Source organism: Rhinoderma darwinii, chromosome 6 (genome assembly GCF_050947455.1).
Source record: "Rhinoderma darwinii isolate aRhiDar2 chromosome 6, aRhiDar2.hap1, whole genome shotgun sequence".
NCBI lineage: Eukaryota > Metazoa > Chordata > Amphibia > Anura > Rhinodermatidae > Rhinoderma > Rhinoderma darwinii.
The window spans coordinates 116,460,232-116,472,380 of NC_134692.1; positions in this window are offsets into that span (position 1 = coordinate 116,460,232).

The window sequence follows — 12,149 nt, forward strand, 5'->3', positions numbered from 1 at the left end:
ACAGTCTGAGCACTGATCAGCTGACATGGGCCTGTTTTTTAAAATGTAGCCAACCTTGTTCATGCTACTATGGAGAGGATGGTGGCGGTGTGACAAGTAGAGGGACATCACAGGTACTGTATGCACAGCGGCCGATGTCCTTCAAATGTTAGAAACTGGGTCAGAGTATCTCTAGAAACAGCAGGTCTTGTCGGATGTTCTCAGTATGCTGTGGTTAGTAACTACCAAAGGAGGTGAACCAGGGTCAGGGGTGCCCAAGGCTCATTGATGCTTGTGGTAAGAGAAGGTTAGCCTGTTTGGTCCAATTGCACAAAGGAAATACTGTAGCATAAATTGCCCAAAAATTGACTGCTAACTATGATAGGCGTCAGAACACACACACGGTACAGTGCAGTTTGCTTCATTTAGTGCCTGCGTAGCTGCAGACTAGTCAGAGTGCCCATACTGACACGTGTCAAACGCTGAAAGCAACTGCAATTGGCACGTGAGTATCAGATCTGGAATATAAAGCAAAGGAAGAAGGTTGCCTGGTCCGAATCGCACTTTTTTAAATTTTTTATCTTGCGGATGGCCAGGTGTGCGTGCGCCGCTTTCCTGGGGAACAGCTGGCACCAAGGTGTATTATAGGGCAAAGGCAAGCTCTACTAGGGCAATGTTCTACTGGGAAACTTTGGATTATGTGCCCTGCCACACTGCAAAGATTGTTTAGGAATGGATTAAGCAACATGACAAACATGACTTGGCCTCCAACTTCCCCGGATCTCACTGTGAGCATGCAACTCTGTGATGCGCTGGAAAAACAAGTTTCATCCAAGGAGGGCCCCATCTCGCAACTTACAGAACTTGCTACTTACGTGGCAGAAACTACATTACATGTTTTGGTGGCATGAGGGTGACCTGCATAATATTAGCCAGGTGGTTTTAATGTTCTGGCTTATCGGTGTGTGTGTGTGTGTGTGTGTGTGTGTGTGTGTGTGTGTGTGTGTGTGTGTGTGTGTGTGTGTGTATATATATATATATATATATATATATATATAGGCTAAATATTAGCTGATGCTTGTTTACGTGAAGGGATAAAACGTAAACAACTATTTTTAGGCCATGTATAGAAGACTCAAACAATGGCAAGGGAGCAATTTTCCGCTGACCGTGCAGTCACTAAACATGTTTATACTAGACAATGAGAACGTTCTTACGATATTTCACAATCTCATGTTAAAGGCCTATAAATCCGTAATTTGTTCACAGATCGTGAAAGTTTTATTGTCTCTAGATTAGTTGAGAGAGCTGATGCCCGAACTAACAACATCTAATCTACTACTGAGATTGTAGGGGCATCAGCTCTACGAACGAAGGCCCTATTCACACGACCGGGATTCCCGGCCGTGTGACGGGCCATCACAAAATGGAGTATGCCCTATTTTTGGCCGTTCTCCCGGCCGCACGGCTCCCATAGAAGTCCATGGGGCTGTGTAAAGCACGGCTGTCACTCGGATATTATCCGAGTGACGGCCGAGCTTTCTACCGCTCGCTCTCTTCCCCTCCTCACAGTGCAAAGTGCATGTGAGGAGGAGGGTATTTTTTTGCTCCATGTAGGAGCGGAATCCCTAATCCCTGGCCACAGCATTGCCGAAGCTGTGGCCTGGGATTCCGCTCAGTTCCTAACTTCACTGTCCATATATGGACAGTCACGTCAGGGACTTCAGGAGTGGTCCCCTACTCCTGAAGAGGAATCCCCGGCGCTGTGGCAGGTGTTTCCGCTCTCAGAGAAGTCCCTGACTTAACTGTCCATATATGGACAGCCATGATTAAGGACGTCTGAAACGCGTAGGCTTCATAACCGGATCGATACTCCTTCCTGCACACTAGGACTCCACATCTTTGGACCTTTTTAATAGATTACCAGTAAACTTGGAACTAGTTTCCGTTTTATCCTATACAGCGCTGGATCCAACCCCCTGTTACTTCCTGCTATGAACACAAGGACTTCTGAAGTGAAATCCCCGACGCTGTAGCTGGTGATTCAGGAGAAGTCCCTGACTTCACTCTCCATATATGGACATTTGAAGTCAGGAACTTCTCCTGGAATGGTCCCCTACAGTGGCACTATCTACAGCAAGGTAGGGGGTGCCATCTATGGCGGGGTGCTATGTAAAAGGGGGCTGTGTGGCACTATCTACAGGGGGCTGTGTGGAACTACCTACAGGGGGGCTGTGTGAAACTACCTACAAGGGGGGCTGTGGCAGTATCTACAGAGGGCAGTGTGTGGCAAAAAATTTACAAATGAAATTCATCCGTTTTTTAAACGGACAGGGAAAAAAACTGATGCAAAACAGATCAAAATCGGCCGTTAAAAACGGAAACTTAGAACGAAAACTAAACGGATGCAAATCGGCCGAGAAAACCGGACCAAAATGTCAGTTTCTATCGGCCGACACTCGGACCCTGTCGTGTGGATAGTCGAACATCGTTTTAGAGACCATAAAACTTTCACACTGTTTATCTGTGAGCAAAAGTACTAAAGGTATTTTTACATAGAAAGATTACTGAAATGATCACCGATTTATTAGTTATCGTTTTGCAATAGTTTGTGCAATCAATTGTCTTTCCTCTCATGCTGTTTGTCATTACAAACAATGGGCAGATGCCTGTTTACACGAGGGGATGTAGGTCCTCGAGATAGCTCGTTCATCGGTGCTCATTTGCTCCTTTTACAAGGAGCTAGTATGGGGACGATCGCTCGTTACGTTGATCGCTCGACCCCATACATTAGTATCCTGTCGGCAGCACGTCTCCATGTTTACACAGGGAGATGTGCTGACAACAACGATAATATTTTTCATTTTTAACCCCAGGCCATTAATGACCAAGGATTATTTTTTGTTTTCTCACGGTCTCATTCCAAGAGTCGTAACTTTTTTTTTTTATTCCGTTGACATAGCCGTATAAGGGCTTGTTTTTTGCGGGACGAGTTGTATTTTTCAATTGCACCATTTTTGGATGCATATAATATATCAATTAACTTTTATTAACTTTATTTTAGGAGAGAATTGAAAGTAATCAGCTATTCCAGCATTGATTTTCACGTTATAAATTTACGCCGTTTACTATGCAGCGGAAATAACATGTTAACTTTATTCTATGGGTTTGGACGATTACAAGGATACCAATTATATATAGGCTTTATATGTTTTCCTACGTTTGCACAATTAAAACCCTTTTAGAAAAAAAACACTTGTTTTTGCATCGCCGCATTCCAAGAGCCGTAACTTTTTTACTTTTCCGCCAATGTGGCCGTATGTGTGTGTGTGTGTGTGTGTGTGTGTGTGTGTGTGTGTGTATATATATATATATATATATATATATATATATATATTAAAATGACAGAATTGCTGTTTTTTGGTCAACTTGACCTCCCATAATAAAATTTAATAAAAAGTTTAATGCACCCCAAAATGGTACTAATAAAAGCTACAGCTCTTCCCAAAAAACAATAGGCCCTCATACCGTTCAATCGATGAAAAAAATAAATATATAAGTCTCAAAATATGGGGACAAAAACAAGCTTTCTTTTGACAATAGTTTTTCTTTTGGGGGAACGAAAAAAAATTGCTGCGGCATCAAGGGGTTAAATTTCAATTTATTACCGCACTGGTCTGTTCTTTTGTGTATGTGTGTAAATTATATGTAAAAAAAATAAATATTGTGTTACAAACTAGGAAAGCTTGCTCTTTAACATAATTACTTTTAGCTCCATTAGCCATTAATGGGTCTCCTAACTGCAATACTTTTATTTTGTTTCTGTTAGGCCGAATTCAGACGACCATGTTAAAAAAACGGCTGTCACACAGAGGCATGTATTTCAATGGGGCCGATCACACGGCCGTTGTTTCAACAGACCACGTGAAGGGTCTGTTGAAAAATAGAACACGTCATATTTTCTTCCGTTTTCACGGATCCCTCCATAGACTCAAGTCTATGGGGATCTGTGAAAACGGGTCACGCACGGGTGTAACTCAGACGTGAAAAACTGTTGTTTTTCACATCTGAGTTTGCACTCATTCGTCTGAATCTGGCCTTATTGAGAGCAATGAAACATTTTTCAATTGGCTAACATGGGTCAAAACTTTTTTACATTTTGAGCATATATTGTATATCTTGACCCAAGGTGTAATGCAAAGATTTATCTTTTGTTAGTGCCTGGCATAGTATACAGAGACCTATTTTGTGCCAGAATTAATAAGCCGATAAACTTCTGCCCATAAACTTCTACCATAAAACACTGGTAGGGGTATACCAGTGTTTTATGCCAAAGAGCTATGAATTTGCATCCAGATCTGGTGCAATCCTATTATGTAGACTGAAGATGAATGTCATGGTGTTTGGTACTCTGTATAGTATGCTCTAACTCAGGGGTCTCAAGCACGCGGGCCGCATGCGGCCCCTGAGGCGGTCATCTGTGGGCCGCGGGACACAGAGCCGCTAGTATCGGCTCTGCTCCGGGACTCAGTGGAAATCCCTGACATCGCTGTCCATATATGGACAGTTTTGTCAGGGTCTTCCCCAGAGCGGAGTCCCGGGCAGAGACGCTAGCATAGGCTCTGCTCGGGGACTCTGTGGAATACCCTGACATCGCTGTCCATGAATGGACACGCAATGTCTGGGGCTGCTCCGGGACTCTGCTCTGGGGAAGACCCTGACAAAATTGTCCATATATGTCAGGGATGTCCACAGAGTCTCGGGCAGAGCGCTAGCATAGGCTCTGCTCTGGGACTCTGGAATCCCCTGACATCGCTGTCCACATATGGACAGCGATGTCTAGGGCTTCCCCAGAACTGGACAGTGATGTCAGGAGCACAGCTGAAGTCCTAGTAGGAGTGCTAGTAGCGCTCTGCCCGGAACTACATCTCTGGGGTTGCCCCTGACATCTCTGTCCATATATGAACAGTGATGTCAGGAGCAGAGCTGGAATCCCAGGCAGGGTGCTAGAAGCGGCTCTGCTCCGGGACTCCAGCTCTGGGCAAGCCCCTGACATCGCTGTCCATATATGGACACTGATGTCAGTTACTTCCAAAGCGTTCCGGAGCAGAGCCTATACTAGTGCTCCGCTCTTGGACACCGGCTCTGGGGTTGCCCCTGACATCACATTCCGGTCCAGGAGGATGTCCTGACGTCACGGTGTATGAACAGTGACATCAGGGGCTCCTCCAGCAGAGGAATCCCTGGCCAAAGCGTCGGCAACGCTCTGGCTGGGGATTCCACTCCTAGGGGGAGGCACTGTGGCACCATCTACAGGGGGCACTGCGGCAGCATCTACAGGGGGCACTGCAGCAGCATATACAGGGGGCACTGTGGCACGATCTAAAGGGGCTGCCTAATTTTGACATTTGCTTGTCTGCCAAACGCTGCCAACTGAGCTGCCGGACTGCATTTAGCGACATTTAAACTGTAAAAGTAGATTGTTGAAATAAGCACGTGGAGAACTCTCGCAAATTTTCGGTAAGTTTAAACCTAGCGCTATTATTATAGTAATGTAGTATTGTTATAGTAATTCAAATAACTAATTAACAATAATTTTGTAATGTATCAAATTTGAAAGTAATGCGGGCCGTCAACTTCCCATTTTTTCTATATGTGGCCCACTTACCCAGCCGAGTTTGAGACCCCTGCTCTAACTATTTGTCTGGTGACCAATCTTGCTAATGCTCTGTTCTCTGTTTCCGGCAAAAGAACAAACATTATTTATCATCTACAGATTTACATCTAATCAATGGAACTAAAAATCAAATACTTGAAACCTTCCCTTTTTAATAGTTCATAGTTTCAGTTTCTACAATGGGATCATACTTGGGAAGGTAGATTTGAATGTGCAGTAAGGTCAACATTTTAACTATTGCTAAAAAATTTATTAAATTTCTTTAAATGTCAATTTGCTAATCTAATCCTATGACCGATATCGCTCTTTTTAACTGTGGGATCTTTGGCTTGCTTGGCGAGTCTTTGAGTGTCTGGACTATAAAGCATTTTGATTAGAAATTCATGTGAAAAAAAAAAGTAACTTTTAAAACAATGTCTTGCTTTTTCTTATTCCTTCTAAAATGTTGTTTCCTTCTTCTGCATTGTCCTTGGAAAACATCAAAGGTTTTTCCCCATAGGAAATTGGTAGATTACTGTAAGGAAAAATACTGGGTTCTAATTTTGTTTAACATGTTTCCTGTAACATTTTGTGATCGGTCTTGTTAAACAAGTACATGGATTAGTAATGCCATTAAAAAAAGTAAAGTTTGGATTGACAGCCACTGAGAAGAAATTTGGTAAGTTTACCGCCAGTGACTTGTATCCTAATGCCAGTTGCACTTGGGCCGTTTTTCACGGTATCCGAGTGGCACCCGATAGTTTTCACTGACCCATTCACTTTAGCGGGTGAATCGGGTCCGTGAAAACTGACACGTCCTATCTTTCCACAGGCTACAAACGGGACTCGGACATCGCACACGGTGGTGTGCATTAGGCATAAAGTGCTTGAAAAATCCAGATCGTTCCACCGGGCTATGGGTAAGTATAGTCTCCTTATATTTATATAGTCCCAGCTCTACAAATAAATATTTTAATTAACTCCTTAAGGACCCATGATGAAAAGACACGTCATGGAGCAGGGGGGTGATGTTTGGAGCGGATTCACGGGCTGAGCCTGCTCCCCACACCGCTGATGTCAGCTGTGTATTACAGCTGACGCGCTGCTCTAACAGCCAGGAACAGCGATCATGCTGTTCCAGGCCATTTAAGTAGTTAAATGCCGTGGTCAATAATGACAGAGGCATTTAAACAGTTAGGAGGGGGCGGCCTCCGACAGCCCAACTGCACCCCCCGCAGTACGATCTGGGGGCACCGATGATTGTCATGGCAGCGCGGGGGCCTAATAAAGGCCCCCAGGGCTGCCTTCTGTCGGCCTCTGCTTAGCCATGCCTCTGGCATGGCTTAGCAGAAGCCTGTAAAAATTACAATATACTGCAATATATTTGTATTGCAGTGTATTGTACCAGCGAACTAACGATCGCTGGTTCAAGTTTCCTAGGGGGACTAATAAAATGTGTAAAGCAAAAAATAAAAAAAATTGGTATCGCCGCGTCTGTAAAAGTCCGAACTATTACAATATACCGGTATTGGTTCAGAGTGCACTAGACTGTAGGAGGTGCACGAATAGGGTCCCAACCCAATTGTATGTAGAGAAGTATTCGGCACACAGACAAATGTGGTTCATAAAATCTTTAGTTTTATTATATTGTATTCAATGCCATGGGCAGAGTGCGTGCAACGTTTCGGTCCAAAAGACCTTCGTCAGGCAAAAACAAGCGGTAAGCCGCCATATGAACGACAGCGCTCATCGACGGGATACATCCACGCCAACTGGGCTCTAGTGCCTGACTAAGGTCTTTTGGACCGAAACGTTGCACGCACTCTGCCCATGGCATTGAATACAATATAATAAAACGAAAGATTTTATGAACCACATTTGTCTGTGTGCCGAATACTTCTCTATTACAATATACCATTATTTAACTCGCACGGTGAACGGCGTAGAATTTTTTTTTTTTTAACACCCGAATCATTGTTTTTTGGTCACTTTAGTGTTCAAAAAAATTAAATTAAAAAGTGATCAAAAAATCGTATGTACCAAAAAAATTAAGCCCTCACACCCCTCAATCGACGGAGAAATAAAAAAGTTATGGCTCTCAGAATTTGGTGAAACAGAACAATTTTTTTGTTAACAAATTGATTTTTTTTCCTTGTAAAAGTAGTAAAATATAAAAAAAACTATATACATTTGGTATCCCCGTAATCGCATTGAGATGCAGCATAAAGTTCAGTTGTCGTTTTTACCGCACGGTGAAAGCCGAAAAAACAAAACCCAAAAAACAATGGAGGAATTTTGTTTTTTTCCCAATTCCACCCCACAAATAATTATTTTTCTGTTTCCCAGTACATTATATGGTACTTTAAATGTTGCAAATCGTAGCTACAGCTCCTCCCGCAAAAAAAAATAAGCATTCTTACCACTCCATTGATGGAAAAGTAAAAACTTTATGACTCTTGGAAGGCGGGGAGTGAAAAAGTAAAACGGAAAAACGTAAAATGGCTGGGTCGTTAAAGGGTTAAACCGCTTTTGGTGCTTTTTTTTTTTTTTAATGAAAAGGACATTTTCTCAGACTACTTACTGGGTACCTGTTATACATATTTGGTATACCCACGCACTGGATAGCAGTCAGTGACCTAATTGTAAAGTGAATAAATAATGTCACCATATATTGTACGTAGATTGTGCTGACATACGTTACTATACTATACACAAATAACGTGCTCATATAATAAAAATGTCAATCTGACTGTAATTATAAGTGCCATCATAGCCAGCAGAGTGTAATGGTATTATCAGTGGTGGTTTAGGGCAGTAAACGTGTTTTAATACCTCTGTGATAGTGTTTTTTGATTTGTTTTTATCTAAAAATATCCAAAATTCTGGTTAATTTAATTATAATATGTCATTGTACCTTTCTTTCATTCACACAACCAGAGTTGAATGATTAAATTCTTCGTGCCAACAGCCACCACTAGGGGGTGCTCACTGCACATAGATTTATACGGTTGATGTCAATGACCTCAAAACAATCCCCTTTTGTATATTATCCTGTATGTTGTTTTAAACATTTTAATAACCGCAAACAATAAAGTTTAACTGTTGTTCCATCAAATTATGCCTATTAAACAGACTGCTAACGTACCCAGTGACACAAAATATCCAATATTGAACCGGCCCCTAAGAAAAAAAAGAGACAAACGGTGCCCATAGTGCAATAATGTTTTGAGACAGATAGCGGAGGCAAATTAAAAAACAGCTCACTTTTTGGGTTGTGTATCTATAAACTCAACACTATATTGTGAATTTGTAAAGTGATGACGATCTGCATCACTGCTGAGACCCTTGGCATTTGGAGGGATCCTTCCAGTCATAAATCTGCAAGACAAGCTATCCGGGGGGGCTTCTACTAGTGTTGACATGAGAGAGGCAATCTGGATTTTGGCATGAATAAAAGGTACAGCTCTCTCCCTTAAGGATTTTGGAAGTCTTTATTGATAGAGTACAAAGAAATTGAAAATCCCTATGACCTCACTGATGTTAGCGCTAGTAGAAGGAAGTCTCCCACATAGCTTGTCCTGCATACTTCCCAGAAGCCTTGACTCCTAAAGCTGGTCATACACTTTAGATAAATTGGCCAAACCTGCCAATTTTACCATGCCCGATATTTTGTTCACATGGGAACTGCGGTGAAAAGGTGTCTGGCCACGGCTTGTTCCCCTCTCCCCATTGAAATAAACATGCATGTCCAGCCGTGCGTCCATGTTTATGATGGAGTTCGAAGAAAATCCGAATGTATTGAGAGCCTGAGTTCTGGTTTTCTCAAAAGCACAGTGATTCCAGACAAGGTCAGAATGATGATCACGTAGGCGGCGCTGGACCCTGAAAACCATGTGATGCACGGATCGGTATTTCTGCACACAGCACCCCACTGAAACACCAATGTACAAATGGAGGGGGTGCTTCTTTAAGTAAAAGGAAGAGTTGCAAGAAGTCAATGTGTGTTTTGTTTTTTACTCTTTTACTCAAGTATTTAGTATGTTAAATTACGCCCACAAGTTCTATCCTGGTGATATGTTACTTTTTAAATTGAAGCCCCACAATTTAGCGGTGTACACAAACCCTAAATGCAAAATTAAGTGACTCGTAAATGGTTAATTTTTTTTAATTAAAATAATAAAATCCCTTTAATACCACTGGTACTCCTCTTCAGCCGGCTGTTTAATGACGTGAGACCTGGAAGTAAGGACGCGGCCAATTTTGGCCTTGAGGACAGAGCAATTTTTTTTACATTTCCCTCTTTGCATCCCGACGCTCATAACGCTTTTATTTTTTGTACGACGTAGTTGTATGAGACTTTGTGTTTTGCGGAACGAGTTGTACTTTATGTACGTACCATTTTTTGGTACAAATACATTATCGTTTAATTTCTATAAATTTTTAATTAGATTAAAATGCAGAAAAAAAGCAGTTGCGCAGCAGTTTTAATATTTATTTTTTTACACCATACACCGATCATAATAAATAATTGTATACATTTGTAGTACAGGTTGTTACGGTCGTGGCGATACAAAATATGTCTATATTATTTTATGTTTTGGGACTTATATTTTAAAAAGTTTCTTTATTATAAAAAATGTGTGTTTCTGTGTATTTTATTTACTTTTTATTTATATTTACCATTATTTTTTTTTTACATTCATTTAACTTTTTTTTTTTAATCCCATAAAGGGATTTATCATTTTGATTTTGTAACTGCAATGTACTGGCATAGATCTATATGCCAGTACATTAGCCTGTTACTGATTGTACACAGGCAGTTGTTAGGGCATACCTCAGTATGCCCTAACAACAGGAAATATGTTCAGACAGCCCTGGGGTCCTTCACTGGACCCTGGGCTGTCTGGCCATACGAGTTGTGGGCTTTGATCGCGTCACAGTTATTTTCTGTGACGCGATCAATGTGCAGTCCCCCCTCTTTGAACGCCGCGATCAGCTGTCATCGCGGCGTTCAAAGGGTTAACAGCGGAGAGAAGATGTTTCTCTCCTCTCCGCTGTCAGAGCGGGGCCGTGGCTGTGTATTACAGCCGTTGCCCCGCTCTCGATTGCACACACAGAGACGGCAGAGACTGCTGTCACACAGGACGAGCATGCTCGTCCTAATGCGCGAAGTGCTCGCCGCTCAGGACGAGCATACTCGTCCTGTGTCGGCAACCAGTTAAAGGGGAATTAGCCCGCTATGCAGTGCCTTCAGATCAAGGTACATTGTTTGTTTGGCTATTAGCCCTACCTATTGCTATTTTACTCTGTTCCTCACTGATCCTGAGCTCAGCCTTGTTCCTGCATTACATTCCTGTCTCGCCCTTTGTCGCTTGGTCCCTGTGGTTCTACTTCTAGTATTGACTTCTGCCTACCGTTGGTATGTTACTTTCCGGTATGTTACTTTCTGACTACTAATCCATTGAGATCCATTGGCTACGTCCCTGACTCCGCTATAGCGCACCCACTGTCAATCCGTGACTATTCTGGGAATCCAACGGGTAAAGTTTATACCTCCTTGTGGTGGTTAAGAGTGAAGAGTGGCAAGATTCCTAAGACTCAACACCCCAGTCTAGCCAGCGCCAAACTGATGGTGTATTAGAGGATCTGGTGAGAAATGTAACAGCCACTAATACAAATGCTTTCTCAAATGTATCTGTGCTGTGTGTGCCAGTACCATTTTATCCCCTTAAATGGGTATTCCTATCTTAAACATTTATGGCATATCCACAGGATATGCCAAAAATGCCTGATAGATAAGTTTCACAGCTCTGGTACCCACACCTACGCTATTTAGACAAAAGTATTGGGACACCTACATATTACACCTACAGGAGCTTTTATGACATCCCATTCTAAATCCATAGACATTAATATGGAGTTGGTCCCCCCCTTTGCAGCTAAAACATCTTCCACTCTTCTGGGAAGGCTTTCTACCAAATTTTGGAGTGTGTTCGTCTGATTTTTTGCCCATTCATTCAGAAGGTCATTTGTGAGGTCAGACACTGATGTTGAACGAGAGGGCCTGGTTCGCAACCCCCGTTCTGGCATTGTGCTTGGTTATGTAAGGCTGGCATGCAGATGCTCAGCCATAGAAACCCACGCCATGAAGCTCCTGGTGCACAATGTTTGTGCTGATGTCAATGACGGAGGAGGTTTGGATCTTTGGATCTATGTGTTTAACAGCGGAGAGAAGATGTTTCTCTCCTCTCCGCTGTCAGAGCGGGGCCGTGGCTGTGTATTACAGCCGTTGCCCCGCTCTCGATCGCACACACAGAGACGGCAGAGACTGGATCTATGTAATTGAGTCAGCAGCGTGTCGGCGACTTTTATACAATATGCGCCTCAGCACTCGGCGACCCCTTTCTGTAACTTTGTGGTCTGCCACCCTTTGCTGTGGTTCCTAAACGCTTCCACTTTACAATAATACCACTCACAGTTGATTATGGAATATCTAGGAGGTAAGAAACTTCAT